This window comes from Calypte anna, chromosome 5, assembly GCF_003957555.1.
Source record: "Calypte anna isolate BGI_N300 chromosome 5, bCalAnn1_v1.p, whole genome shotgun sequence".
NCBI classification, from domain to species: Eukaryota; Metazoa; Chordata; class Aves; order Apodiformes; family Trochilidae; genus Calypte; species Calypte anna.
Window position 1 is genome coordinate 8,724,261 of NC_044250.1, and position 12,929 is coordinate 8,737,189.

Here is a 12,929-nt window from a genome sequence, read left to right on the forward strand (position 1 = left end):
GCAAGCAAGGATTATGTGAAAAGGCAAGAGATACCAGATAAAATTACAGGGCTGAAATGTATAGAAGCGTTGCTGATTTCTAGTATAGATTGTTTTCTAGAATTCAGATGTTGAAGATTTTAATCAGATTTACATCTAGAGAGAGGGGATTTTTTTCTTACTTAGAATGAACATCAGCAATACTGCCATTCTGTATTCTATCTCTTTTTAAAATACTTAGTTTACAAAAGCTTGTACTTGAACAGAGCAGAATTTTTAAAAAGAAAGAAAAAGTTGAACATGGACACTACTCGGATTACTTTTTCCAGTGCTGCTGAGCTCTGATACTGTGTTCTTTGGAATGAAATTTCTCATTGCAAAGATCAAAATTACCTGATGTTTTAAAAGAGATATTAGTAGCTAACCCAAGAACGTTGAGATCTAGCACTTCCATAATTCTCTATCTTTTTTGATAAAATTATTCTTCATTAACATTTAACAGTTACAGTAATTTTTCACAAAATGCTTAAGTTAAAGTATGTTCTCCATGTTCAATGGAATGTTATTTGTGTACTGAAAATCAAAGGTAAGAAAAGACCACAGGATATGTTCAGAAATCAGTGTCTTCTGCTACTACAATTGCACTTTTGAAAATGTAAGGAAAATAGTAGGACTGCATCTTATTTTAAATATGTCCTTGTTTTATATCACTGTTAAAGCCATTCTTTTCATTATGAAATCCGTGCATGCTCTCTAAAAGCTAAGTTTCTAACAAAGATTAAGGAAAGAAAAACACATTATACAAGCAAATACTTGAGTGTAGAAGTCAGTTCCAAAAATAGCAATGAGCACTTGTGCTGAAGTTCTCAGGAAGGATGAATCCTGAGAATCATCCTGAAGATGAAGAAAGCTTTTGGGACTATGTCAACAAATCTGTTTCCTGGGGGTGGCTGGTTGTTTTCAATGTTCTTTTCATTAATGTGATTTATAATATAAACTATATACTGACTTCTGTACATAGACATTAAATAGAAAACCCAATTGATTTTCATGTCTCTAACATCCATAGTTTCTTTTTGATAATTCAGTCTTTTTCTTTTTTTCTTTACAGAATGCTTTCCACTTTTGTTTAAGCACTTAAAGTGATAATGTTTAAATGGATCAATGTCTTTACTTTTTGAGGGCAAAACAATTATTCTACTGGATTTAACTACTAGTAGTGAAATAGGTATATTTTCTGGAATTTATTTCATCCCAAGAGGAAAAAGTGAACTTGTAAAACTTGAAATTTGTGCCAATGATTCTTTATGATGTCCTAACATGCATCTTACTGTTGATAATGGTAAAACTTTATTTTGTTTATTTTGGTACTGTGGATGAACAATATAAATAACGTTACTTTTAAACTGCAGTGTAATAGCACAATGTGTATCTAGCTATTGTTTAAGAAATGTCTGTTCTGTGTTTCTGTCTATCTCTTGTGTTTATTAGCACATTTTTCTTGGAAGGCCAGAGACATTTTGTTCAGTTATTTGAGAAGTAATGTGGATAGATGCCATATTTGAAGACTGTTTTCATACCTCCTGTCACCATGTAACTGAGGTTTACAGTTAGCTTGATCTGTGAAAGTAGAGCTATTGATTCTCGACGTGGCTTATGCCTAGCTAGCTTCATGAATTAAGGCCTCAGATTGGAAGTAAACCAGTGACTGTTTTCAGCCAGAAGCAAATGTTATTTTGAGATGAAAGGGGGTATTCTAGACACTGGGTCACTAGGTAGTTTGGAATCTATTTCCATGTATTGCCCTGAGTATACTTTCTTCCTCAGTTTCTAAGGTCATGTGGCAAGTAGATAATGCTGATGTGTGAGCAGCAATGAATATCCTTTTAAAAGTAATGTAGCTGTAACTGCTCAGAAGCAGGGAACAGCATTTAGAGAGAAAAATAACATTTATCAGACATTCCTTTCCCGCTTCTCAAGATATCTTTTAAAATGAGTATTCTTTGATGTATCAGGGTGGTTATACAGGGAGATAATGGATTTGGTATTCTTAGCCTATGTTGATAATGGAGTCTAGGCTATAGTTTCATAGCAGTAGCAAGTAGAAATGCTGTATTGCAAACTACCTGGAAATTCATGGTTTTGCATATTGATAGAAAAATACCTATCATCCTCAAAGTGTGTAAGACCTGAACAGTGCAAAGAATTAAGCTGGCCTTGCTCAGTAAACTGTATACAGATACCTGACTGGACTTCAGAGCTGATTTCATTTGCTGAAGGGCAGTAGTGGTGCTGTTAGTATTTTGTAGTCCTCGCTGTTGGAATGGCAATCCATGATGCAGTATGTTTATAAATAAAACTGTGATTCTATCTGCAAGCTCAGCTTGTGATGTAAAATAAAGTTGTATTCTTTCCAGCTTGCACATCACCACTAATGGAGCTGCCACTGGAACTTAATCAAGCATTCTGTTGATTCAGAAGCCAGTATAGAAACTCCTGACCTATGTTGCCTCTGCAAGTATGAGTGAAGGTTGATTCATATCAGTCAATTGACTATGCATGCATACACTCAAATCACTTAAGGAAGGAAGATGCAACTTTGACAAATTACTCCTGATTATTTTCTTGGTGGGTAAAAGGAGGCTCCCATTTGCACCTCAGCAGGTTATTTTGCAGTTTCAAGGTGTATATGTGGTAATTCTTAGTGTGCTGGAATCACTGAACTCCAACGAGGAACACTTCTAACTATTTAATAAATATTGTTCAGGCATAAATCCTTTGTGCTACTTAAATGTCATGCAACTCAAATAACAAACTAGGAAACTCATGTAGGCAAAATTGATAGACATCGTACATTTGACAGCTGTGTGACTCAAAGCTGGAAAAATGGGTACGTATGCCTTACTATCACTTGTTTTTAGTTAGATGTACTTTTTTCATCAGTGTATTAAGTCCTTTTTTAACAGTGTCAAGGGTGGTTGCATTTTCTAACAATCTTAAATACATGGTCCTTTCTTAGTTTAGCTTTGCTATTTTGGGCAGCAGCTGTAAACAAGGAATACAATACTGATATTAATCTGTCTAAAACTGTAGTGATAGAAACCCCTAATCTAGCAGTCATGTTTAAAATGTGGTAAAACATCTGAGAAACACTTCAAACATTGGAAGTTAGAGTAAGCATTGGAGAAATTAATATTTTTTCTTAGAAATTCAATTTAAGTAGACTAAAAATCTTGAAGGAAAATGTTGACTACCTTTTGCAAAGCTTTAAAGCAGATTTAATAAAAAATATATCTTATACAACCGAGAAACATCTTAAATATCCAGGAATACTGATAGCTATCTTTGAAGCTTTTTACATGCTCTGAATAGGGTTGTTCTGTAGCTCTGAGGCCTGCTGTAAAGTATCCTAAACTTTTATGGCATGAAGAAGACATCTACTTTGACTTTAAATATATAGACACTTTCCAAACTGACCTAGTGCTGATAACTTATGTTCTCTGCCATATACCAAGAGATTCAGCCTGCTGTATTTATTTGAGTATTAGCAGACAAGAATGCTTTTCAGTTCTTCCCTTCCTTCATTTGTAGGAAAAGTGTCAAAACATTCACATATATCTTTGCAGTTTTCCCTTGCAAATGACAGCAGAGGGCAGCATTGAGGTATACATAGAATAACAGTAAGTAGCAAAAAAAAAAAAAAAAAAAAAAGTGGTGCCGTATGTTTTGAGTATTCCTTCATAAAATCACAGAATAATTTCCAGTGAAAGAGGTCTGTAAAAGTCATTGGGTTAATCCTTGCTCCAGAGAGCCAATTTAAAAATTAGATGCAATCAACATAGTCATGTGTCTACATTGTTGAGTTTTCTGAGACTGGATGCAAAGTGCACCTAGTGCTGAAGTTAGTTATTTTGTCTGAATAATACTAGAAAAAAATATTTAGACATTTTTGTGAGGAAATAGTATTTTTTAACCGTTACTCTTATGTATTCTCATAAATTTTAATAATAATAGATGGGCATCTTGAAAAAAATTAAATTAGTTCTAAGTATCTTGCCTGTAACTTCTGAGGAAAGATCGAAGAGCACAGTTATATCTATGTACCTTCTGTTGAAACAATGTCTTATTGCTGGGGTTTTTTTGTTTAGTTTTTAAGTACAGTTTCTGTAGTACTCACTACTCAGTACTATGATTTAATTGTTTATTATACCTTTATTGGAGAGCTGACACATAGTGACAGGAAGAATTTAAAAAAACTAATATTGCTCTCATATTAAAACTTTTTTTTTTTTTTTTTTTCATTATGTGCTGTATTGAATTTCTGGAAAGATTTCTAGAAATCAGAGGCTTCTCCTAATTAGTAAATAAAGAAAAGTTTTCCTTTCTACAAATATAAATGCAGTCCTAGCCTGTCATCACTACTTGAATTAATTCCAATTCCTTTTTACAATCTGCTTGTTTATGTTAGCTAAAATTTTATTGGCTAAATTGGTGAACTGTTGAATTTTGCAGGCTACAGCATTGTTCTTTATCTGGTTCTGTGATGCTTTTCAAGACTGTACTTGAGACAAAACTGCAGACTTCTGAGGTGTGGAACAAAAGTCTATTATAAAATACTAAATGTAATGCTATGTTAGGGAGATTACTGACACTCATGTTACATAAGAGCACTTCTGACATTTTCCTATACCTTTAAGATGCAGTAACAATTTGCATAATTGCCTTGAAGACAGTTATTCGACCTGCTGCCTTCAGTCTGGGAAGCAATGTTGTTACATCTCAGTGTCTAGTTTTCAATCCTTTTTTGACAAAATGCTACAATGTTTATTCAGATAAAATGTTTGCAATACTATTTATTAAATAGGACTGCTAAAAAGGATAACGTGCTTTTTAAGTTCTCTTTTTACTTCTAGAAAAGTAAATACTAAGAATATTGTTTAGCTATTCTTATGAGTATCAGAAATGTTTGCCTACTCTTATTGATGGCAAATTTGAACAACTCGTAAAGAGATGGCTGGCATTTTAAAAGCACTTTTTCCATCTTAATTAAATCAGCTAGGTTTGGAAAATGTTTGGCTAAAATTCTAACTCTTCTCAGAGAGCTAGCTAGCCCTTTAACATAAGCAGTTAAATTGGCAGTTTAGGTTCCTGGCAACTCTCCAAATCAATTTGTTTAAACTGTCTCTGGCTTATTGCCCCATCAGCCACGGGTGGTTTTGAGTGTTTCTGTGTATATATCAAGAAAAAATATCAGTTGCTGTGAAATTCAGTGAAGGCTAGAAAGGGCTCCTGGAACCACAGGTGGATGCAGACTAGGACAGAACTGTTCTGTTATCAGTACCCAGCAGAGCTCGGGTACGGTATGTATTTCAGTTGTGATCAGAACTTTGGCAGGGATGATGAGATGTTTTATAAGCACCGTCACATTGCTTAAAGGCCCACACAGCTCTGCTCGGCCCAGTTTGTGTATCAGCCCTGCACTTCCCTGTTCCTGAAGTAGTATGAGCTATCTCTTTGTGAAACTATTAAAAAAAAAACTATTAAAAGTTGGAAATTGATCCAAATGAGTAAATAATAATACATTTTAATCATGTTTAGAAACTTTGGCAGATGAGCATGTTTGTCATGTAGGAATACAGTCAGAAAATGTACTCCCAATTTGTATGTTATTTTAAAAAAGCCAATATTTTTCAAAATCCTGAAATATTCCTAGTTTCAAAACACTGAAGATACCTTTTTTTTGTTTGTTTAGATAACCTCACCAGAGAATTGTTTTTCTCTTTGACTTTAATAATAATGATTTTATATTAAACATGCAAATGAGTAATAGTAGTCATAGAACAGAGGTAGGCATAAATATTTGTGAAGGTGATGTGATAGTTGAGTGTGATGGCAGATGACAACATAGAGTTGACAAAGGACTTTTGTAGTGAATTTTAAATGGTGTAAAGCATGGAAAACTTTGGGACTAGCAAGGCACAGAAGAAGAACAGTCAGTTTGGGACAACTGATAATGACAAATACTGTCTTTTCCTGAGTATGGACTGAGGCTGTATAGTAGCCATGCTTTAAGCAGCACAGAAATCACAACTTGGCAGTCCCAGCAATGGAAATGTGGGAAGGTTACCTACTGTAACCTTATCTCTCTCCTGAAGAAAATGTAGCTCAAAAGGGGTATCCCCATGAGGGAGTGACACAACTTTAATCCAGTTGTAGATTGCCTTTGTTTAAATTATTGCTTTTAACTCCCATAGTACACTAGTGAACACCACTGTGAACAATAGCACATTTAGCACTCCTACTGGCAATCCTTACAGCGAGTGTTTGCAGTGTTTGTGGTGAAAAGGAATTCAAGGTCACAAAGAGTTGAGATATGTAAAATTATGTGGGAAAGTGTCATATGTCAGCTTTATACCTGATAGCCTACAAAGCCTAGTGCTTTCAGAGGTTACTAAATCTACAAAAAAACAAGTAATAGTTTTAGTCATGATCTTGTGACATCAAAGTTATTCCAGTTTATTAGACTAAAGTACATAGCACTGCGGATCCTTCATGTAACATCCTGTGTTTTGCTGTTCTTCTTCCTCCCCCACCACACCAGACCCTAGCACATTGCTCTCAAATGGCTGCCAAGCAGTTTTGTACTTGCATAATGAGATTTTATTGAGTGCATTCTTAAAAAAAAAAAATATTTCACATGATGGTCTAGTTTTGCACCACAAGATTTACTTCATAGCAAATTATAAGGAGAAGTCTGTGAGCTTTTCTGTCATTTTAAGATTGGAAATTTTAGTTGTGACTCTTGGGGTGATTTTTCTGTGAGGATGAACAATTGCTCTTTTGTTTCGTTTATATTCTGTTACTATTCTAATAGGATGAGTGAAGAGAAGAGAATATTGTTTATTTTTACTTTCCTCTGTAGGGCTTTTGGCTTGCGACACTTCTCTGTGAGATTATCCGTATGTTTCCTTAGTAGCTTTCAAGGAAGTGTTAGGTTCATTATTATACAGAAAAGGATGACATCCAAGGTGCTGCTCTTGTTCTGGCAACTTGAATTTTGTTCCAAAAATTTTGATGAAAACAAAATTAGTGGGATTTACTGTCAAGGATGTTTAAATGCTACTTGTATTGTGGAACAAGTTAGAGTTAATTTAAAATCCTTCCTTTCCCAAAATTTATTCTGAATCTTTATAAAAAGTGTTGGGGAATTTCATGTAAACACTTGTAGGGGCACTTATAAATGTATTTCTTGGATTCCTGGAACTGGAAGCAACTGTATGCAGTACAGCTTCCCAAATCCATGTACCTATTTGTCTATAATAAACTTTTTAGAAGCAAACAGATTAGAAGTCTCATGCAGGTGCTCTACCTCTGATCTGGAAAAAAAAAAAAGTAGGAATTTTCCATTTATTTTGAAAGACTGGCACTGGTAACATAGGTTCTTTTACTAGTGAAATGTACACAAAGCAACTGTATAATGGGAGGAAAAAATTCTCTTGCCTTTTAGTCATTCAGTTTGGTTTTGTTTTTCATTTTTTCTAAAGTAGTATATTACTTTAATAGCTATATTTCCAAAAGTGAGAAGGTCTATACTTGGTTCTGCACAGTGCCTGTCCTAATGGGCTTGATTAAGGTTTGTACATTTTACAATATTGTGTGAGTCAAGTTCTTGATGAGTAACTCAGCTCACAGAACTGCATTTTTTTTCGGCACTGCAAGTAGGAACGGAAGTTTAGAACTGAGCAGATGGTACAGTATTGAGGAATAATTGGTGAGTTGATACTATTTAATCTATTTTTGAAGTTGTATTATTTTTCTATTTTCATTATTTTTCTAATTACTGAGATTCTGTAAAAAGGAAAAAAATAAACATGGAGTAGTGTTTTAATGTGTGGATAGTTCATGCATAACTAGAGCAGTGGGCAATGGCTACCTTATCTTGCTTACTACGTGGCAGTAAGCTTGACTTTCATAAACTATTAATAGCCTGTTAATTAATTAATTAACTCCTGTCCTCCTATCCCAAGCATAGCCTTCCTGACATTACCACTTAGCAGGGTGCTAGTAAATGACCCAAAAAAGCTGTGCCTTGGCACACTTCCGTTGACTTCATTTAGGTTTCAATGATAAAATGCAGAGATGAAATAGAGCCACAAGAGGTCAACAGTCTGTTAATAGCACAGTGCTGCAAAGCATCATCTGTATAAGAAATCCTACTGCAGTACAGTATTTTTTTCCAAGAGACTCTTTTCTTAGAAGTTGTTTGTGTGGGGTTTCCTGTGTGGTTGTTTTGTTTGTGTGGTGTTTTAGCCTGAGGTTGAATTGCTAAATCTAGTGCATTCAAACCTCAGCTTTTGTAACTGTAACTGAAAATGAAATAGCATTGTAATGATTTGTCTGTGTATCCAACTAGTAGAGAAATGCAGAAATTATAGTTAAGTGGGATTTTAGAAATCAAGTCTTACTAGTTTATAGCAAAAAGGGGTTTTTGTTTACTTGTTGTGATTTTGTTTGGGTTTTGTTGTTGCATAGATATTTTTGTTGGTTTTGTTTTCCCTGGAGATAATTATACCTGTGTTTTCTTGCTGTTCAGCAGACTAGCATTTCTTCTCTTCATGACTAGCATGGGATGAATTTTTTTATAGCCATACAGCAAGTGTAACAAAAACCCAGTAATGACAATGCCAATTGGTGTTACAGATAATTTATTTGTAGCTGATAAAATACACTTTTACACTAATGTCTTTGTTGTTATGTCACATGCTCATTAACATGACTTATGTGTGCTTGTATTTTGCTAAAGGAAGTGGTTTGATACTGAGCATCAAGTAGCAAAGGGGGAAACTTAATCCATTGTTTAACTACTCTCTTTTTTAATGAGATACATAACTAAGCCAGGGCACGAATAAGATAAATAAAAGCTACTCATAATAGCTAATAATAATTATAAAAGTACTGTACTGATTTTAGGATCTGGCTGTTGAGAATAATGCATTTAATAGCAACATTCCTGGGTAAATCAGTGAGAATGAATGTAAAAGTATTTAGTTGGGAGTGCAGTCATTCCCTCTTGTAACAAGCATTCTGAAATATCTTGAAAGCTTTTTCAGGAAACTGCAAGTGAAGCTGTGAACACAACAGTAACTTTCATGTAGTCAGTCACCTGAGGCTCAATCCAGCTGTCACTAAAATCCATGGCAAAAACTCTTGGTAACTTCACTAAGGTGGATGGGACCTTAGATTTCCACATTTTCTCTCTTCCAAGGGATAATGCTTGCTTTGTTTTTCCTCTTAAAGGCTGAGTAGCCTTGCCTACATTTGAAAATCTAAATTGTGAAATTTCTAAGTATCATTATTTTTTTTCTTCCTCTCCTGCTTTAGCTGCAAAAGACCTATATCCAGTCTGTATATCCATGTATGTCTCTATATTTCTGTCATGAATTTGCATTGATTTCATTTAAATGAAACCTTCAAACAAACCTTATTCATATAAATTTCATGTGACTTTCTTATTATTTTTCTGAGGATCTTTGACTTATAAAAAGTTGGAAAAATATAAATTAGTTTTATAATATCTCTCTCCCTTGCAAAAGCAATTTCAGCAATATAGTGCAGTTTTAATTTGTAAAGCAAAATAAAGCAGTGCAATTTAGCAAACACTTTAGATTTCTGAGATAATCTTTTCGGTTTATGCTCAGGTCTTCAGTTTGTCCCTGTCCTACAATGAAGCTTTCATGTGTATCGTGTCATTCATACTTGGCTGGCTTTGTATCTATTGGAAAACCAATGTGTAGAATGATTTGACTATTGGAAGAGTACTGTGTAAGAAACAGAAAATCTACACTGGTTCAAGTGTGTTTCAGTAAGTACTCCTCTTTTACATATGACAAAGTTTTAGGCCCCTGGGAATGGATTCCTAAGAGTCAAAACAATTTTTCATGTTTTATGAGAGAAGTCACAGTTCTGAGTCTAGAATTTGAATTGGAAAAAGAGTTAATTGAATGCTGAAAACTATGTTGTCTGGAAAGTGCAAAGCAATTAGTTATTCTGAGCAAAGTAGTCAGAAAACTGAGGAAAGGGAAATAAATATGGATGTAATAATGAAAAATTATCTAGACCATAAAAATGGAATACTGTTTGGGATGGCAGGAAATATTAGTGAAAAAATTGAGAGCCAAACTTTTTAATCATGGGGTTTTTTAGAACTAAAAGTATGAGTAGCATGCCTCTCTTGAGAGATGTGTGGCTTTGAGGACATCTGAAGTAGAGTTAATTAGTGCAGTGACATTGTAGACATCTCATTCCTTAGAGTTTTTTTAATGTGCTGTTTATTTGGAGATATGTCCTTATTGAAGGAATATTTGATGTGGTAAGGAGAATGTAATCCAAAAAGCCTGGTCAGTGGGATGGGATATTTGGAAACGTAGACATTATGTTCTTGGTTTCTGTCTCCTGACCCACTAGGCTACACATAATTTATAAAGGCATCTTCCGTCTTCTATGGTCAGGAAGGGTTGAAGACTGTAGGAAGACTGAGAAGTGTGTGGTTGCAGCTCTCAAGGCTCAAACATCCAGCAGCTCTCAGGTGTCAGCTGCTAGAAATGATGAAGTATGTGCTCACCTGCAGCTAAACAGATACTGAAACAAATTTCTACCATGTGAAGTAAAAACGCTTTGCTTAAACCTTACTGTGTTATAGCTGATATTTGATCAATCGTTAAACTATAGTAATGCTTATGTATAATCCCTTATTCTGTGAACTGAGGCTTTAGGGGTTTAAAATGCTAGAAGAATCAATAAAACCTTTTACGAAACATATGTCTGAATAAAATACATAAGAATATGGTAAGCTAAATTTTGAACAAATTCTCAGGTGATTTGTTCATCTGATGTAATGGCTGTTTGATTTCCTTTTTTAGTTGCTTGCTACTTCAAAGCATTTTATTGCTCTGTTCTAAAAATTGCATTTATTTATCTACTGCTGCCTTTCACAGTCTCAAAAAAATGTCAGACTTGTTACAAGAAATGTGAGCACTACAGTAGTACGAGGTGATAAAGTAGTGACTTCACACCTAAAGACTAAGCTGTATGCTCAAGCTTTTCCCAGGCTTGCTCTTTATTATTAAGCTCATGTTGCATAATCAAATTTAGTAGAAATTTGTCTGCTAAAGCACGATTAGGATGTGCAGTCGAAGAGGTCTGGAAGTAAAGGTTTTGACTAACAGTGTTATAGGAATCAAGAAAAAGATTTGAGTCAGTAGACATAATGCAGGATGTTAATGCATCAAGTGATTTACTGGTGCAGTGAATTTAATCCTTTGGACTTTTTACATAAAATAGAAAGCTTGAGAGGATTATTAGTAAAGCATTAGTGAAATCCACCAAATTGTGCAGAACTAAAAAGTATAACATGCAGGAAATGGTATGTTAATTTTTAGCAAGATGGTGCTGGACAATTGCACGCAAAATTAAAGGCCTTGTAACTCAGAGACAGATAACATCTTACTTAGCTGTATGTAGCAGATTTTTGACCATCACTTCCCAAATGCATAAATTTGGCTTATAAAGTGGGATGGTAGGAGAGGTAGACAGTAGACCTATAAAATAGATTTTCTTCTGTTTACATGGTACTTATCTAGTCTAAGGGAAAAATTTGCTTTTCTGTATTACAAGCATGGTTTGCTCTTAATAATGCTGAAACTTGGGTCTTTTTCTTCCTGGGAAAACCAGAGAAATAAACTGGAATTCACTCTGTGTTGTAGCAAACAATAGATACTTGGATTAGTTGCTTTATGATTTAGTGCTTATAAGGCTTTAAAAAAACAATATGCTCTTAAATTGTGCCACAAATGGGGTCATAATCTTGTTGTTCAGGGTTTTGTTAAATTTCTGTACTGGGCCCACGGGACTTGCATGCAGTAAGCTTCTGAAGGTCTCAGTATGCACTAACATGCTTTCCTCCTTTGTCTCTGGCATTTTTCCTCTGCTGCTGTTTCACAGTAGTAGGAGTCTAAATTCCAGCTGTTTTGGAAACTTTTTGAGTGTTTGGTTTTCTGCTTGTTTGTCTCTGAGGGCAAGTAAGTGACTAACAGATTCCTCACATCACTCCAGAGATATGTTGTCTAAGGGCTATAGTTCAACTCTTCCAAAAATGATAGAAGCAATATGATAGAAACAATACAAGAAACAAGAGTTTTGAGGGAGTCCTAAAACAACATTATGTGTATGTAATGGCATGAAAAATAGCAAATTTCAACAAAAGGAAATAAATCTTTTTCTTGTCTCCTCTGGCAGAAACGGTCCAGGGGACAAAAGGGTCTCCAGCATCATTACAGGGTCTCCAGCATCATTATGGTCCTCTAAACTGTAAAGTTCATCCAGTGTAGTACATTTTATCCTGACTAGGTTTTTGCTGTTTACTTTGCCTATTTCTTATTGTCTTATCTTGTACTAACTCAGTGATGATTATGCTAGTCTCTTCTTTGTTTCTGTGGACTAAGTGCATGACTTCTTCCCAACAGACTCCTCCATTTTTGTTGGTTTTTGTTTTCATCTCTTTTGTTTCTGGTTTGGTTTTGGTTTGTTTAAAGAAAGGTGACTACAAAACCCCATCCCTGACAAAGGTAGAAGTGGTAGGTCATTCTAACTCTAGCCAGTTAACTTTACAATTGTTCCTACCTTGCTGAATTAATACTCTAGTAACAGAAATAAACTTATTCTATGGATACAGTGGTTTTTATAAAGATAATATTGTATGATCTATTATTCCTTATTCATACATATAACACTTCCCCAAGCCATTGCATATGTTCCATTGACTTCCACTTGATTTGCAAGTGTACATATGGTCTGTAGTTAAAAATTAGCAGAAAAGCTTAGATAAGACTTTCTAATCAACCTTTTTTTCTTGTAATTAATTTATTCCCTTTTCATCAATTCATGATTCAAAA